The sequence below is a fragment of the Ambystoma mexicanum genome, chromosome 1q (genome assembly GCF_040938575.1).
Source record: "Ambystoma mexicanum isolate Mex_15411 chromosome 1q, UKY_AmexF1_1, whole genome shotgun sequence".
NCBI classification, from domain to species: Eukaryota; Metazoa; Chordata; class Amphibia; order Caudata; family Ambystomatidae; genus Ambystoma; species Ambystoma mexicanum.
Genome location: NC_090922.1, coordinates 268,587,463 through 268,603,459, shown reverse-complemented (window position 1 = coordinate 268,603,459; position 15,997 = coordinate 268,587,463). Strand labels below are relative to the sequence as shown.

Here is a 15,997-nt window from a genome sequence, read left to right as displayed (position 1 = left end):
CTGAGCTTAAGGTATGTATAAATGCACAACTTCAGTGGACATCTGCCGCAGGCACAGCCCTCCATCCACACACTCTACAATGCAGCTACGACTATGACAAATTTGGCCTAGCTGGTCACATAACCGCCTTGCACTGAAACACCAGACTTGCCTCAACACCTCTGCCATTAGAATACATTGACAGGTTACAACAAATTCGGACTAGCAGGGTACATCTCGAGTCTCCTGCAATATCGCTCTGTCATGACCTCCCTCAGCACCCGCCCATGTGCTTGACCTCTTGGGTTGCTTACTGGAGCCTAGCCAGCTCTCCTAAGTCCTAATCTTGGCCAAATGCACGCATGCATCTTAAACCTCCTCTTAGAACTTTGCCATACCTGCACTTTTGTCCCTTTCCTACCACAAAGCGCTTTGAGGCCATGCAAATGGAAAAAGGCGCTATATAAATGACTAACACAATGCAATACTACAATACAATGCTTTCTGCTATTTCTCCCTGTGTCCTCCTATTACCATGTCTATGTCCCCCCCTCTGTGCAGGTACTCTCTCTCCATCTTCCAGTGGATTCACCACTGCATAAGTCTCCACATTCGTTTCTGATACCAACCAAAATGCTAAAAGCCCCCTTTCCCTAAAATGTGCTGAAATGTGCTGCCGCCATCTCTCATTTGAAGCGCCACCCAGTCACAACAGGCTACTCTGTCGCAGGCCTAAGCCTTAGGGGCACAGCGGATGCATAGCAAACCCAGTTTTTCACCTATCCCTAGCCTCATTTCTGGCCCAGAAATCTCCTCTCTCTCTCTGGAAAATGTGCTTGCTCTTACTAATGTATGTGCCTCACTGCTCGCCCACCCTGACCACACTACCCCTTCCCTTAATCCTGAAGAGATTCCCATTGTCACCTTGTGATATAACCATAAATCTCGTTTGAGAGGAATGAGGTAGTGTCAGGCGTTGGACTAAAAACCGTATTCACTACGCAGAAAATACAGCATTGCCCCCCGACCTCCCCCCAGTTGCGGATCTCTCACGGCATTACATTGGCCGCAGGCACATCCATAGAGGACCCCCCTTGGCCCATGTGCATGCACAGAGTCCTCTTGATGTTTCCATTGACCCTATGACCACAGTCACTTGCTGATCCATCTCCACCCTCACACAGTGGGTCACACATTGTCAGAGATGTGACACCACCAGTATTGTGTACCATAGGCTAGCACACCACGCTCTCACCATTTCATAGAGACACGTCCCTGTACTGATATCCATCCTCCCTCTCTGTACTCTCTCTGTACTCTACGCCAGCAGTCTGGCCCATCATGTTGTTTACCGGACACCCAGGTGGATGCATTGCTCCGTGTACTGCAAGCCGCATAGCCCACCATTGCTTCTCAGGATTTTATTGATTGTGCAGGGGCAATACAAATAGGGATTTGTGCTTTTAGAATGAGCCCCATTTTTATCGGAATCCTGGCATTATATACAGCTTCTGTTCCATTCTATGTAGTTTTGATGTGATTTAAATATGTTTTCATTTTGTAAAACGTGATACGGTAGAGATGACGCCGAGTTGATGACATTATTGGAGTCTGTTATTGTCTTGAATTGTGTTGTTTTTTAACCTTTTCGAAAATGTTACATTTCTAAATAAAGGATAGTGTGTGATGATGGTTTCTCACTAGACCGACTGGCACTGGCAACTTAAATCCATGGGTCACATGAAGGTCGCCGTCCAATTTCAGTAGCCAAACAGTCCTTCACACCAGTCCCTTTGAAAGCAGCCACAGGAGCCGGCATAAAAACACACTGCATTAGCAGCTCTGTGCAAAACAGCTTTAAAGGCACTGTAGCATAAATAGTCACGAAGGCTGTTGCAATGGGTGCTGGAAGCAGCTAGTATGCATAGGAAATGTGGTATACATACCAAGTCACAGCACAGGCCCAAAAAACCCCTAAGAAGTCTCCACAGAGTAAGGTGAAGTAGTCGAGTCGGTAGACTTTGGAGGAGATTCCAAGAAGAGAGTCTCGAGGTCAGGATTGTAGCAGAAATAATGCTGAGGTTGGAGATACAACGTGAGTATTCCTCAGAAAATGTAGACAGCAGCACAAGAAGCGGCTCTAGCTGGAACCCAGAGCCGGGGTTGAGGAGGCAGTCCAGGGACAGGCGAGGGTCAATAAACACAATGGTATACAACAATGGCAAAAGGAGAAGGCGGAGCAATCCAAGTAGCAGGCCAGGAGTCGGTGCATGGTAGGTCAGTATGAGCGAACAGAGAAAGGAAAATGACAAGTCGGAAGGAAGGCGAGCAAGAGAGGAAGCAGAGAAAATAGCGGGAGATGGGAGGAACGGTAAAAGGGAAATAAAAAGAGTGGAGGATGGGCAGAAAGCTGAGGGAAATGGAGAAAGGCAGAAAACAGATCTGGAAGGTATAATGGGAGGAAACGGGAAGGAACGGTAAGCAGAAAACAGCGGGAGCGCAGGCAAACAGCAGACGGCCAGGAATACAGGACGTTGCAACGCATCTGAAAGCCGGAAGTGAGGAAACAAAACAACTGGCGTCGGACATGCTGCAAACAGGGAAGACTAGACCTACACCTGGCGTTGCAGAAACTTCATCGAAGGGTGTCGTTTCTATCGGATTCGGTTCCAGAGTCGCCAATTTCCCCAAGTCATGACACTTATATGCAAATTCAACCTCAGGATTGCATGCCAAAACTGAGCACAGTGCCATTTGTGAGAACCCTTCTTGACTGTCTAACCATCTACCTACATGTCCTGTACTTGTGGCCGAATGCCCTGACAATGGTATCCTTGTAAACATGCCTCAAACACATCCGCTCATTTGTTGCATAGCGACATCTTGCCATGTATCCCAAACCACCATTTGAGTGTATCCACATACATTCAGACTCTAGCAGAACCATGAAGGTGTCCTCAGGACTCCATGATATCTACAGCATTTACATCACTCCTTCATTGCAGATCGCTCACCAACATTACAGTAGCCCATGATTGCAATAACCAGATTGATGTGCAAAGTCACATCTAAGTTCTGTCCCAAGTATGACTGCCTATGAAGACAATCCCTGATCATATGGCCTGTGGAGTTAACGTGCCAAAAACCAACAAAGGCACCATTAAGCATGGGTGAGAGGAGATGGGTCATTATTTCTACACTGCATGCCCCCGCCACACATGCCCACATGCCTGACAGAATGCATCCTGACTGTGGCGCCGAAGATACGTGCCAGTACATGTTGGCACAAGCAGGAAGATGTGTGCCTTGCCCTATCACAGCTCACACATGCTGATGGAAACATGTCCTTACATTTGATAACACCTCTACGTCGAGTGAAGGCTGCTTCGCTGGCTTGCATGGTCACAGATCATCGGATGCAGATGTCAACACACAAAAGCAGAAAATGCCTACTACAATGTAAGAGCCAGGACTTATGCCCTGGGTGTCCTGTACAGTCTAGCTGACTAAGGTTCAGTGCCCTAATGATCTTTTATCTGAGTTATCTGAGTGTAGGTGTTCAATCTCAATGCTCTCCACTGTATATGCCTTATATGGTAGAGACAGCAAGCATGTACTGGCTGATGCCTCCATGAGACTTATCATTAAGGCCTATGAACAATGGACCTGAAAAATGAGCCACACGATACATGTGTTGCACACATAGCATCATAGTTGCTACCGAGCGTGCTGACATGTGGCTCACACATACAATACAGTAATGGTGCATCATTCTGCAGGTATCACACAGTGCTCTCATGGTCTGTATCTGTGGACCAACTATATTACTCTCAATGACAATATTCCCCAGTTGGGACATCCTCGGATGTTATAGCTTGCTTGGAAGTTCCCAGGACAGTTAGGCTGTCACACACAATGCAGTCTTCTGAGCATGCCCTCGAATGGAATCATTTCTCCATGGACACATCCCCAGTGGCACTGTCATGGGCCTTGTGGGATAATTAGGTTTGCTTCGTACCCTGATGTTCTTGCCCATCTATGCCCAGAATCTGGTTGAATCCAACACAAGGAGTACTAGTGATCACGCCTGATCAGCAAATGACTTGATGTACTTTAGACATGCATATGCCCTCACTCGGCATGGGAAAGGATACGGAAGGCGTTCAATATTCCCCCTTGAACGTGCTGCACATTTGCCTTGAGGCTACATTTGGCCCCTTTGTTCCTGCAGCAAATGTACTTTTCCCACTGCAGAATGCATGGGAAGAAGGTGTATCTGTCTGTTTGTGTGCGAGAGAAAGAGAAATAAGTCCATGTTTCATGAATGCATGCTTTCCTCGCAATGGACTTCCTGTATTATATATTATTGTGGTGACAGTGGAAGCTTCACATCTGAATTGTGTTGCTTCTGCAATGCTGAGGTGGAAGTTCCACCAATGAAGTACTTTGCATGCACAGCCTTCTGAGATGGTCCAGTCCACTGACCTTCATGAGATAGGAAATCTACAGCTGCAATGATGCCTAAATGGGAAGCAGCAGAGAGTAACCTGGGTCTAGGAGGCCTTCTATGGGAGAGGAAAGGCCACCCCACAAGGCTAGCAAGGGGAAAAGGCAGAGGGGAAGTTAACCAACTCGACATTCATGAAGGCCAACCAGGAATGAGCACCACAGCAGAGCCTACTCTGTCCTGCAACCATCACCACCACTGCTCTGGTGCCCAGCACTTCCACGGCCTGAGACTGATGAGGGGGTTGTAAGGAAAGCATGGTACCAAACAGTGAAGACAGACACAAGTGATCAAGTTCAAGGGTGTTTATTGAACTTTCAAAAATGGGTTGGAAAAACGCATGTCTACTCCTAAATCTAAAGATGGGAGCAAGCTTCGACCAAATAATTACAACACAGACCTACTAGAGTCTTGTCAAAATAAAAGGGCCTATACTAATAAACCTATTGCCAATCCTTACTTCTAAATACAAATGGTGTGGGAAACAATGTTATGCAAAAGAAAAGTGTTCAATAAATAAGGATAGTTGAGCCGTTAGCTTCCCTTCCCCACGTTTTCAGCACGGGACAAGGCAGCACACTCAAGCTTAGCACACACTCTGGCTTCTCTAGCACACAAATGCAGTTCAAAACCGCAGTATCAGGACCTTCTGTGCCAAAGTCTCTTTGCCATTCAAAGTCTCTTATTACAAAGTGCCTGATGCGACAAACATACATTAACATTCCTTTCTTCTCAGGATTTCCACATGTACAATTTCTCGGGTGATTCACTGTTCACCCCGGGTCCTCCTCTGTCGGGCTCAGACCCACTTTAGCAGTTCCTTTCTTCTCAAATGGCCTCCCTCGATCGGGTCGGACCACTTAATCTCATTTTGCAATCTCTCCTTTCTGTATCAAATATCGAAGACGTTCGACTGTGCGCTGGGTTTTGCTTGACCGGTTGCAGAACCACTTCCTCCTTACAATTCTTTAACTTTCACTTCTGCCACTTCTCGGCTGGATACCTTACAGAGATCTTCAATTGAGCAAGCACTTGGTGCCGGACCACTTTGTCAATGGTATTGTAACTTTCCTTTCAAAGTTCAAGCATTCATCAGCAGTTTAACTTTACTCACGTCTTTCGTCACACACGTTTTAACAATGTTCGTTCCAGCGCACGTTCTAAAATGTTGCTGCTTGAAAACTTGGCTTCAACACAGACCGGTCTGTTATCGGTCTCTCCAACACACCGGCTGTGTTGATTTCATTGTGGCTACTTTGTTCATGGAGCCAAGGACTGCATCACATCGGCTGCTGCTTCTCCCCAACTTGATTAGTCATGTAGGAGGAGCGTGGTAACTGCGACACACAATGCAGGATTCTTCTGACTGGTTTTGTGGCCTAAAACTGTCCAATCTCGAGGCCTTATGAATTTAATGGTTTCTTGTCAGAAAGGTTAAGGGAATTTCCCTGCTTGCAAACCCCTTGTACTTCACCATCTTTTGTCCATCGTTCAGCTGTCATCCTGAAAATGCTGTTTCCTCGTGTGTTTTGCCTCGCCCTGAGTGTGTTTTCATGCCCCGCCTTTTATCCATGTGCGGAAGTTTAATGGAAGTCAGGTGTGTGATGGTCAGTAATTGCCTAACCTCACCTGACCATCGTATTGGGATATGTCAGGTATACTGCTCGGGTGTTAGTCTGTTTTCTCCCTGAGGGAGCTTTCCATGTGAAAGTGTTTGTGTAGGAAATGGGACAGGAGGGTAGAGTCCCTACGCATCCTACCTGGTAGGAAGGGGTAAAGGTGTTACAGTGAAGGGGATACCGCATCTCTCCATACAGTGTCCCACAACGCCCCCTCGAAGACCCCTCACCCAGGTGATCCTCCCGCACTGGGCCACCCCCAGGAACTGGATCCAAAAGCGATGGCCTTGTCCTGGCCACCTGGATGACAGATCCCCGGGGACTAGTGGGTGAGACACCTTCTGGTTTCTCACAGGGTGCAGCAGAGGTACATGAAGACCTTCACAGTAGACTTTGTGAGAGGAGGGATGGCCAACAATAAAGACTCTGGCACCTCCACCCCAGCCAGAAATGGCGAGGCCCTGGTATCTATAGGAGCGAGGGAACCACCTGCCTTCACCACCCTCCAAGCCACACCTCCAGTTGTACTTTCAATAATAAAGTTGCTATTATGATTTTGAAAAGCTCCTATATGTTTGATGGCCCCAATTGCTAACCGTTTCTCAACCTCTACACTCCTCTGCAGGATTAGTTTAGGTTTTTTTGTTTTTTTTACAGATGTGTAAAGTGCTTTCTAGTCCAGCAGTTCGAGAAACTGAGCATTATTAATCTATAAATCTTGTTTGTGCCTGCTCATTCATTTTGCTGGTAAAGCCATGTTGTTGAATTTTAACAATGGCTTCAATTTTAATTACACAGGGATTCTCATGAAGAATTGTTGAAATTTTAAACGATTGGCAGACTCATATTGTTGACATTACACAATCCTGCCCTTTTTCTTTTTAATAGGTTATCATAAACACGTGCCTCACTTTTTATTTATTTGGCAAATTCGAATTTATTTAAATATATTTGCTTGAATGCCATCATTACTTTGACACATATTTTGGGTAAATTCAAAATTTTTTAGAAATTCATAATATGAAAAGTAACTCCGCAAATGTATATTGCCAATACTTCCCAGTGTTTCAGTACTTTCTTTAGTAGTTATTTTTTAAAACAGTTTGCCAATTAACAGGAGTGAGCTACAGTAAATCTCCAAATACAATTATGTGTTTTCTATGTTATGTTATGTGAACTTGTAGTGTGCACTATCGCCCAGAGGCATCTTGGTGCGAGGAACCGAAGAGATACTGGCCCGACCATGACCCTAAAACGAAAAGGTCTTCAGCACCCTTCTAAATTGGAGATGATTCTTCAAGCCTCTGAAAGTGTACTAAAAACACTAAAAGCACAAGCGCCCATTTCCCTATTCATGGAACACATTGCGTGTGGCTTACCCTCGATCTGCGCCGAATCAGCGCGGCTTCCACACGTCATTGCAACATCACGGGAGCCCTGCGCGAGACACTCAGAGAAGGTCGCACACCGTCCAGCACACACACCTAAAAAGCTGGCGGAACACGCGGAATGGGGAACAACACGCAAAAATGTGTGTGTTACGGGGGAAGTACCGCTGAGAAATACTCGCAATGCCCACACATACGCTAACAACACGTATTCATGGAATCCAACAGGGCAGACCCGCACGTGCCAAAAGACGCACAAAGCCGGAAACAGGTACGCCAGGTGAAAGCTGCCGTAAGCGCCCCCGTGCAGCATAAAAGTGCACGCAAACAACAAACAAGCATATACAGCTACGATGAATGTACCATTTGTCGCAGCAGTGATCGTGGGAAACCACAGGAGGAGGAGGATAGCCAGGCCACGCATTTTGCTACCCAGGACCAGCCTTTTTGGGATGCCTGTTGACCAGGTCTATGGCAGGTATAGGTTTCCACCTCATATCATCCTATACCTGGTCACTGAGAGGGAGGATGACCTCACATCACCCACCCTGTGCTCCCAAGCACTGAGTCCCTTGGAAAAGGTGCTCAATGTCCCTGTGTTTTTTGGCCACTAGGTCATTTCAGCAGACAACTGCCATAGTTGGGGACGTCTCACAGCCCACGCAGTCACGCTGCCTACACCAGGTGTTGGCAATCATGACTGCACGCCCCTCAGTCCGCAGGCACATATGCATGCCCAAAACACCTGCAGAAAGGCAGGCCGTGGTCCAGGACTTTTACGGGGTGGCACACTTCCCCAAAGTGCTCGGTGCCATTGATTGCACACATGTGGCCCTACGTCCACCTAGGGCCACTGAGCACATTTATCGCAACCGCAAGCACTGGCATTCAGGGTCGGACTGGGACAAGAAATAGGACTGGTCAGCCAAAATAAAGTGGCCCACCCCTCGCCTCAAAAAAGTCGCCCACCCCTCGCCTCACGACCATTGACCTCTGATGACATCACCGGAAGTGATGTCATTTGACCCCACCCCAAAGTAAAATCCGAGGAAGCAATGAAACACGACCTTTCACCCCTTGATAAAACAGGAAGTGGCATCAAATAGCATTGTTCACTAAATTACTGTGAATCCAAGCAGATGTCCAAGGCCAAATGATACTATGTTATTGTATAGAACTTACTCTTAAGCTCTTTTTTATCGAACAAATATGCATACAATATCACCCAACCTGTGTTGGTACTCATTTATCGACCTAAGAAGGATGAAAGGGTTTTTGAAAAAAAAAAAAATTCAAATTCTTTTTTTCCAAACTGGCCCAGGCACTGCCAGAAACCGGCCCCCACTCCCCAGGGATGATTTCGGCCCGGCCACGGCCCGAAAGCCTGAGGGACCAATCCGACCCTGCTGGCATTCCATCAATGTGTAGGTTCTATGCGATGCCAAGGGAATCATCCCCTCTGTCTATACAAACTATCCACGGTCCACCCATGACAGTTTCATATTCAGAATGTCAGCACTAAACTGGGACCTAGAAGCTGCGAGGCATGGCAACACATGGCTCTTTGGTGAGTACAAATGCCTGTGCACAGGCATGCATGTCACACACAGAAAAATTGACAAACCCAACTAATGACAACCATTCTCAAATCCACAGGGGACAGTGCCTACCATCTGAGCACCTACATGATGACGCCAATACGGAATCCCACCACACCACCCCAGGTAAGATACAACGCAGGCCATATTGCAACCAGGGGCATAGTGGAGCGCACATTCGGAGTGCTCAAGTCATGTTTCCGCTCCCTTGACCGCTCTGCTGGACAGCTAGTATATGCACCCCCAGTAGTGTGCAGGATCATTGTGGCAGCACGTGTCCTGCACAACGTAGCAACACAGCTGGGCGTACCGGCGGATATGGTGGTTCCCCCAAATCCCCCCCACATTCACGGCTTCTGCGCATTGGAGAGCAAAGGGTACGTGGCGAGGCAGCCCGTACCCAGCTTGTGGCTACATTTTTCACCTAAAATCCCACCCCTGCAGAGTGCACACAGGCCTGGCACATTCCAGGTGACAATCGATGATGACAAATGGAAAGTCAACTGTCACAACCTTACCACCCTGAGAATGTGTCCTTGGAAGTGCTACATTGTGTGCATCCCTATCTACTTAAACAAAAACAATCCTGTGTGACCAAAAGGCACATATGCAAGGTGCCTAATACGCCACCCCCATGAAAAACAGCACATCCAAATCCTGGTATGTCACCTAAACCTTTCCAAACCCCATGTCACCCGCCCGACACACCATGCCAATGCATGCAATATGACAACTCCAAAATAAATGCACAACACGTGACACAATTGTCACAAAGTGCACCATGACAAATGGAAACAGGCCAGAGACAACTCCCTCTGACATGGAATCTGACAAAGTGACTGACCAAAAATGTCCAACCTACACTAAAAGGACGTCAGTGCATGCCACCCAAGGTTCAAACACCCAAAGTTTGAACCTTTGGTGGCATGCGTTTCAGGTAATTAAAAAAGAAAAAAACAAAATGCAGGTGCTGCAGGGGTGTCCCCCACAACACCCCGCTCACTACACTACACAGTATAGTGAGCGGGGGTCGTGGGGTGGAACCCCCTGCACCTGCCCAAAAAAAAGAATAAATAAAGGAGCCTGCGCCACCGGTTCCCGATCACGGAAGTGAAAGTGAACTGGCGCTGCAGGGACACAGCATGTCTCAGAAGGTAAGTAGGGTGTGCGTGGGGGTATGTTGGGGGTGGTGGTGGGCGTGGGGGTGTGTTGTGTGTGTGTGTGTGTAGTGGGTGTGGGTGGTGGTATGGGAGTGTAGGGGTATTCAATGCATGTTTCCATGGGAAATGTACGAACCTTCAGTGTTGCATACATTTCTCATTAGAACTTCTCCATTGCTGACTTCTCAGCGATGCAAAAAATCACCCCGATCCCCTGACACATCAAAAGCAAACCCAACACAGGACTATCTATTCACCAATATAACATATCATGAACACAGGACCCAACAGTGACAATGTCTGACAGTGACCAATCACTATAGCACAAGTGTCTCAATGTGTCATTGCCACCACATGGCCACCTTCCATCTTGAGTGTGTCTCTGACAGCTAAAGGTGGCATGGTACCGCATACAGCATGAAGTGCATCAACAATATAGACATGCAAGGCAATACCTGAATAAGCAACCTAAAAACATGCACATTTAGCAATATACAAACCACAATGCAGGCCAACCATGCCCTGGAGAAACCATCATGAATCCCCATTAGGGGTGTATACACAGGTTGGACTTCAGACTGGACACAGATATGACAGAAGCCCAATGCCTCTGTGTAAATTACTGTCACACTGTGCCATCCTTGAGAGCCCATGGAAAGGGGAAGCAGGAGAGGAATATGTGTCCAGACCCCAAGCCATAAACACCAACACGAGACAAGCCTGTATGGGCCCAGCCGGAACACACAGTGGATGCCTTTGGCTGCCACACAAAGCAACACACTGTTACATGAATGCACAATAGACAAAAGAAAATGTAAAAAAAAAGAAAATGCCCATGGTCGACCTGGGGGTGTGGAGGTACACCCAGGAGGGAGGAGGTGCAGGGTGCACCTCAACACCCACATGCGTTGATGTTGAGATAAAAAAAATCCTCCATGGGCTCATGGTCTGCACGGCTAGGCCATAGTGTGAGATTCGTCGTCGCTGTTGTCACCCTCTGGTTGAATATCAGGAGGTGTGTGGTAAGGGTGCCTGCCCATGCATAGCCATGCCATGCACTTCCATGCCAGCAAGCATGCAGGTCTGGTAAGCCTGGTTCTGCAGGAATATGGCACAGATGTCCCCATGCAGCACCTCAGGTGTAGCACAGACTTCCTCCTGCAAGGTCTCACGTGTAGCACAGAGTTCTGCCTGCAAGGCCTCACGTGACAGATGGACCTCCTCATGGCTTGCATGGAGTTCAGCCGAGATGGTGTGTTCCAGCTGCTCCATCCGCTGTTCCGCCCGTGTACCCTGGCTCATCGAAAGTATAGCCAGAGTAGTTCTGAGGGAGATGTTCTCTTCCCACAGGGCTTCCCGGTGGGCCTCTGCCTCAGCAGCAATGGCTGTGTGCAGAGCCTACAGTTCAGTCGGTCAGTCCCTGTTGGTGACCAACGTGTCCAGCCTGTGTGAGCGGCACGTTGCCTGCTGCTGGAGCTCCACCTGCCTTTCAGCGGGGAAAATGGAATCGGCCACACGTTCCATGCCCTGAGCCATCATCTCACATGATGCCCCCTGTTGCTGTGCAAGGGCATACATGGAATTCTCCCACACAGTGTTGCCGGACACCACACCTGTTGGGCCCAAGGAGCCCTGGTCATTGCTGCGCTGAAGCTGCCTGTGGCATCAGGACTGCATTCCTCCATTGATCTGCTGCCCCAGGAACAGGAGCAACTTGGGTGGAGCGTGACCCTGCATCCGTAATCACCAGAGGTGGACATTCCAACACTGACTGGCCCCTTGATGAGTATACCCCCAGTGCAGGTGTGTTGCACAGAACAGCATCCACTGCAGAATCACTCACCTGTGACGGCATGGACGGAACAACAACCGATTCCGCATCAGAGACATAGAGTTCCTCAGAGGTGGACCCAGAGCCAGCCCTGGACAGGATGGTCTGGAGCACCAATGGATGCTCTTGGGCTACAACACCACTCCCTCCACTGGTGCCTGGTTGGTGCCCAGAGCCCTCCACCTTCTCTTCCATCTCCTCTGCCTCCTCTGCTCCCAGTGCCTCATCACTTGCAAAAAAACAAAAGAACACATGAGCACACATGTCAACAGCATATACCACACACATAGGCATCACAATGTTGACAGCCAGCACATGAAGCAGCCATGTCCCACATGACACAAACTCTGACATGCACGCAGTGGCAATGAAATGGAAGGGGACCCTGAAAGCAGACATGGACGCGTGTCAAATGTGAAGCCAACACATGTACTGAATGTTGCATAGCACCTGCATCTCACACAAGCTGCTGCCTGGCATAGACCCTACACAAAAATGACAGATGCCAACAGATGGCAAGTAGCAAAGGCATGGCGGGAACTGTCAACCAGCCCCAGATGGAAGTTAAATAGTACTGTCCATGACCCATGTAAAATTTATGTCACCATACAGAACATGTAAATCACTACGACAAAAGGACACATGTGTCACAGGATGCAAGAATTCTAGTGTTTTGCAATACAGTGAAGGAAGGCACATGGATACAGTAATGCTAGGGGACTTTGACATCACACAAGTGAATAGGCATGTAGAAGGCTGAAACAGGGCTCAGAAGTGTGTGGGTGCAGTGCAGTACATGTGTACGGCATCAACTATCAATAGAAACACAAACGCAGTAATGTCAATGTTGTGTCATGATGGCACTGTAAGGGAAAGTGCAGTCATCATGTGCAAAGTGTTTGCAGTGGGTTGTAGGGATACAGTAACACCCCCCCTCCGACCCCATGTTGGGGAATGGCTGGGAGGCAGTGCATGGCTCAGACTGGTGGATCAGAGTACTGTGTCGTAGCAGACAGTGTGGGCAGGTGTCAATTGCATCATCTCAGTCATCTGAGACTACAGCAGATGAGAGGAGGACAGAAAGCACAACACATGAGGAACCATCAGAAGTTCACCCAGACACAGAGAAGCTACAACACCAGTTGCATAGAGGCAGGGAGGCTTACGCTCGACACAGACGAGGACACCCAAAAAATGGCCGTGATGAGGAACTGACCCTGAGTGAGCATGAAAGGGATGATTAAATACCATGATACGGATGAAATACCGTAGATGGAGTAGAATGAGTAGCTTGACACAGACCAATAGGGGCCTGCTGGGAATGCACATGGTGCATGAATGAACACTCATGTCCACTGTGAGCCTGTTCCATCTGCACAGTCCAAGTGAGACACCCTGCATCTAGGACAAAGGATGTACCACACAGTACAGGTCTGGCAGAGTAGCAGAGGGAAGTGTGCATATACACATAATTTGGGGATAGCCCGTTGCAGTAGTCCAACATGCGAATCATTGGTACCATGGAGACAGTGAGCTGCTGGGGGACACAGAGACGTCAGTCATGTGACAACATAAGCCGAGTGTTGAGTGGAAGATCATCACAGGCTATCCGCAAACATGTCTGGGAGCAAGGATATGGACAAGAGAGGCTGCCGAGTGTTTGGCATGTAAGGAGGGTGCAGGTGTGGTGATGAAAATTGGCTCTGTGTGAAGCACATGGCCTCTATGCAGACTGCATCACAACAAGCACGTATCAGTCAAGCATTGCATGGGTCACACATGGCAGTCACGACTACATAGCCTGAACTGGCAGTCAATCACAACACATCACCCAATCAAAATACACATGGGCTGGACACACACGCATCAACACTCACCGGGCATTGCATCATAATCCATCATGTCTCCCACTCCTTGGATCTGACCCTCATCGATGAACCCTGCAGCAATTTCCTCGTGCGTGTTGAGTTCATCATCCTCTTGTGGCGGGCCACTGCCAGTCACTAGAGTAGAGGCGTAATTAGAAGCCTGCTTGATTTTTGCTCAGCGTCGGAGGTCAGTCCATTGCTTATAGCACCCATCAGCTGTGTGTTTCTCAAATGCCATTGCGCTGACACGTTCCGCGATGCACTGCCAGTGGGCTTTACGCTGGGCAGGCGTAGTATTGCATCCTTCCGTCACCAGCATTTCAAGTTCGTTGCGCAGGAACATGCTTCCTCCTCTTGGTAGGTGGTGCGGACCCTGAGTGGCTACTGCCGCTCAGGTCAGTCGGGGCAGGGGCACAGGTGGACTGGCCAATGGGAGCAGGCAATGGCATAACAACAGAAGGCCTGACTAGGGTCATTGGCTGCTGGGTGCTGTCGCCAGGACCCAGCGCCACAACTCCCTCAGTGCCAAGGTCTGTGACCAAGACAGTCCTGGCTGGCTGACTCACAGCCAGGGTGGTGTCAGCTGCATCTGCCCCTGCAGCTGCCACAACCTGGCTGTTTGGGGCAGCAGATGTCACTACTGCCCCAGATACACGTGGCTTGGTCACAGCTACCTTAGCCACATGTGCCTTGGCCTTCCCGACACGGAAATCTGCCTGGGAGTCTTCCTGTGCCTGTGCCAATACAGCCTTCGGTGGCTGACCCCGAGCCTGGGTGGTGGTAGCCGCAGCTGCACCTGCAGCTTCCACAACCTGGGGGCTCGTGACAGCAGATGACACTGCCTGTCGGGTGAGACGACGCTGGGGATGTCTGCAGCAGCTGCATCACCTTGACTCGCTTGGGGCGGGGGCATAGCTGTCCCAGCATGTGTCTGGACATGCTGCCCTCATGGACCACCCTGCTCACGTCCCCCGGCGTGGCCACCTGGGCCTCTCTGGACACCCTGGCCTCCCTGGCTGTTAGAGAGAATTCTTAAGAATGTGCTAATTTCCCTTACCTTTTGAGACCCCCAGGAACTTTGCTGAATTTCTAGGATTTGATTTTTTACCTGGGAAGAGTGTGAGCCTTTTTTCCTCCACTCCTCCATGTATTTTGATGTGTTTTTTACTTTTGTGTTCTTTGATTATGGAGTTTTAAAACAACTCCATAGGCATCATCTTTTTCTGTGTGTCACACAGCACCTTCAGTGCAGTGGCACAGGGATGTCTTTCAGACTTCTCAAGGTTTAAATACCTTCTCTGGGACTGACTACTGTCTCCCACAGCATGTAAAGTTAAATTGACTTTACTAGTCTCTTTAAATGTACAGATCCAGCAAACACTATCTACCTATAGAGTGCTGTAACAGTCAAATGTTACCTATAGAGTGCTGTAACAGTCAAATGTTACCCTTTCATACTTGAAATGACTGGTGGCAGTGGCTTAGATCATACTTCCATGATTTTTCCCGAGCGCGAACAACGGTAGCTAAAAATCGGGTCAGCCATGTTTTCAATATGCCGCCCAAAGACCTATCTGTAAAAACAGACTCTGGTCAACTTTTTTCCCCATTTCTTTTAGGCAAGGTCCTTCTTGTGTTTGTCTCTGCGCGCCAAACCATGTTTGGTCCCTTTGTTCATTGGCCTTTGGCGGGCTTCAGTGCAGAAGCCCTCCTCTGACGCCTGAGTGTCTGGACAGGATGTGAGGGAGGTGCCCGAGACTCCCTGTGTTTAGTCTCCTAGGAGACCTGAATGCACGCTGGCGTGAATGGCCGGCTGGCTGTCCAGCAAGGACAGCCACCCTGCTGTGTGATTGACAGCCAGGCTGGAATGAATGGGGGAAAACTGTTTAAAAGCAGGTCTCTGGCACTTGGAAAGCAGAGTCGACCAGTGGAACGAAAGAACCGAAGACGAGCTGAAGAAAGAGGACTGCTGCAACTCCTGGACGACCAGTGAAGCCCTGCTGCAGGTCCGAATTGCCTGAAACTCCATCGACAGAGAAGCCCTTCA

The 15,997-nt window shown here is 48.7% G+C and overlaps 1 protein-coding gene across 1 annotated transcript in view; it reads left to right on the top strand.

Moving 5' to 3' along the window:
- The window catches only part of LOC138521221 (arylamine N-acetyltransferase, pineal gland isozyme NAT-3-like), a 512,324-nt gene that overhangs the window by 234,940 nt on the left and 261,387 nt on the right, over window positions 1-15,997 (top strand). The gene's annotated exons all lie outside the window — the stretch shown is intronic.